Source organism: Trichosurus vulpecula, chromosome X (genome assembly GCF_011100635.1).
Source record: "Trichosurus vulpecula isolate mTriVul1 chromosome X, mTriVul1.pri, whole genome shotgun sequence".
Classification (NCBI taxonomy): Eukaryota; Metazoa; Chordata; class Mammalia; order Diprotodontia; family Phalangeridae; genus Trichosurus; species Trichosurus vulpecula.
In genome coordinates, this window is record NC_050582.1 from 51,511,336 (window position 1) to 51,514,391 (window position 3,056).

General features: G+C 41.3%; 1 non-coding gene across 1 annotated transcript; it reads right to left on the minus strand.

The window, feature by feature from the left end:
* Positions 1–1,570: 1,570 nt before the first annotated feature.
* LOC118832972 lies at positions 1,571–1,677 on the minus strand. The gene has a single exon (XR_005009256.1). It is a non-coding gene; the product is annotated as a U6 spliceosomal RNA (small nuclear RNA).
* Between the last annotated feature and the right edge of the window lie 1,379 nt (positions 1,678–3,056).

Genomic DNA, 3,056 nt, shown 5'->3' on the forward strand with positions numbered 1-3,056 from the left:
ACAGAAGAGAGGAGATAAAGAAAGAGAGAAGAGACAGAGAGTGATAGAGGTTCAGACTGTTAGCAACCTCTTCCCTCTGCCCATCCCACCAACCACCTCTAGCTTTGAGATCGGTAAACAAATCAACACTACCATTCATAGAAAAAGACATGTCAATCAATTTTTCCCTGTGGTTCCACTCACCATCCTGTGTCATCCAAGACCAAAATACTCTTCATGGCCACTACTCCCCTACATATGTCATCTTCCACTATCTGAATGTAAGCTTCTTGAGGCCAACGACTCTCTTGCTTTTTATATTTGTATCCCCAGGGCATAGTGAGGTCCTAGCAGATGCTTTTTTCATTTATCCATCCACTCTCTCAGGATTTCCTGAAGTCATCTGTGCCCATTCAGATCCTTTTTGGGCAACTTTTGGGGGGCAATATTCCCCAGACCTGTGGAGAGATTGTTCTTTGGGGCTGCTCTAGAGGAGGGTCTTCCTTCTCCTCTCCCAGAGTGACCATCTGTTAGAGGCTGCAGTTTCTAGCAAGATTTCTGCCTGGTGAACCCAGCTAGTCCATCCAGCTGATTACGGTTTTATGTTGGCCCAGGAATTTCTAATTGGAGTCTGCTGAGATTGACATTCTGTTACCTGCTGGATTGCATGTATTCGAATAACCTTGATGTATTGACAGAACAAGCTGGGAATTAGGACACATGGAAAGAATTCTGTGGCTGATTTTTTATTCAGAAGGGAGGAATACAAAGGAGTCTGGCCCAAGTTGTATAACCAAACAGTAAATGAGTTGCTTGGGCTTTTAAGTGCCTATTGTGTGCAGGACACTATACTATCTATACCCATCAGGACCTAAAAATTGAAAGGAACCTCAGGGGCCCTATAGGTTAACATGCTTGTAACAAGAATCCTCTCTCTAACATACCTGACTAACTGGAATCAAGGCTCTGCTTAGAGACCCCCACTGAGTGGGAGCTTACCACCTCCCTGGACAGGCCATGCCCCTTTTAGACAACTCCCATTGCTAGGAAATTCATTTTTACCCTAAGCCTAAATGTCACTCTCTGTAACTTCTGCCCACTGTTCCTGGCTCTACCTTCTACAGACAAGCATCAAAAATTGAATCCCTCTCCCAGGTGAGAGACCTTTAAATACTAGAACACAGTTAACCACTGCATTAGAGAACATATTCTACGAACAGCTTCATAACCTAGGAAATCTGGGTAATACAGGCAATTGATTATGTAGTAGGAATTAAGGAAATCAGGGAAGGACCGCCCCTCCGGCTCCAAATGTCTCCTCTTTTAATAGTATTTTTTTCAAACCTGGATCCAGTTAATTAATCTGTGCGGGAGGGGCTGGATAGGCAAGAAGATGTGGAGGATCACTTGGAGTCTTTGAGCTGGCCAGAGCTCAGTACTGGGAGCGGTCAGGTTTGAAGGGGCCCTCTCTGGAGATTCCCAGGTACTAGGACTGGTTTTCCATCAGTTTCCCATTCAGTTTGGCAAGGTGGGCCTCAGCCACAGCTTCATTAACTTTTGAGAAGGAAGTACACCCCCACAGGGTACTTGTAAAAATATGGGACGCTTCACAAATTTGCCTGTCATCCCTGTACAGGGGCCATGCTAATCTTCTCAGTATCTGTCCAATTTTAGTACATGTGCTGCCGAAGCAAGCACTTTTAATTGCATTTGAAGTTAATTAATTTAATTAATTAATCAATTCATTTGAAATTAAGAAGGAAATCCAGGAACCAGGAGGGAGAACACTTGGATGAAGGTCAATGGAGACAAAAGCAGGAACAGTTCTGTCATTGGAGTTAGCACAGACGATCAGGACAGAAGGAGGAAATAATTGAAGTCAGAAAACGGATCATAAGCTTGACACAGAGTCAAGACATAGTAGTGACGTGGAACTTTGGGTATCTGGATGTTGGCTGGAGTTGTCTCTGTATCTCTGTCTCTCTTTAGGAAATTCTATTCTTGGTCTGATTTTTTAATAAAAATGGGTTGCTGGAATGGGAATGGTGAGAACGTTGATGGGGAAATGACCATTCCATCTTAGAATCGGTGATAAAGAAAAAACAGAAGCTGGGAATAATCTTACCCTACATCTTAAGAAACCAGATATCTAAGTATTCAGACGAAAGAAAGATAGCATCCTATAAAATCAAATTCTACAGGTAAAGCAAACCCAGGAAGGATGAGAAGCTAAAGAATAAAATATTGGATACTTAAAGAGAAACCAGTTTTAATAAGCAAGAAGTGGGGTGCTATCTAAAGCAGGGGTGCTTAACCTTTTTATGTCATGGATCCCTCTGGCATCTGGTAAAGCCTATAGACCCCTTCACAGAATAGTGGTTTTAAATAATTGAAGGAAATGCTAAATTTCAGAGGAATTTTAGTGAAAATAAAGATACTATTTTTTGCCCATCCAAGTTCAGATTCACTGAAATCTCTCCACAGATCTCTGGTCTAAAGAAACCCGTGTAAGTTCAAAAGGAACTCGTTGAACAATGCATATTTTTTAATTTGTTATTTTTATTTTTGCATTCAGCAGGCATTCCTTTCCTCTTCCCTTCTGCCTCTCCCCACGGGAAAAGAAAAGAAAAACAAAATCTTGTTAACAAATATTTATATTTGAACAAAACAAATTCCCTTACTGCCACATCCAAAAAAATATATACCTCAATCTACAGCCTATCAGTCAGTCAATACACATTTATTAACCACCTACTATGTGCCAGGTACTGTGCTAACCCTGAACCCATCGCTTCTGTCAGGAGGTAGATAGCCTTCTTCATCCCTGGTCCTTGACAATTTTGGTTGTTCATTGCATCAATCAGAGTTCTTGAGTCTTTCAAAGTTGTTTCTTTACAACCCTGGTATTATAGACATTGTTCTTCTGGTTCTACTCCCTTCATTCTGCATCAAGTCATATAAGTCTTCCAAGGTTTGTCTGAAACCATCCTTTTGGTCATTTCTTATGGTACAATACTATTCCATTGCATTCATATACCATAATTTGCTCGACCATTCCCTAATTGTTCAGCACCCCT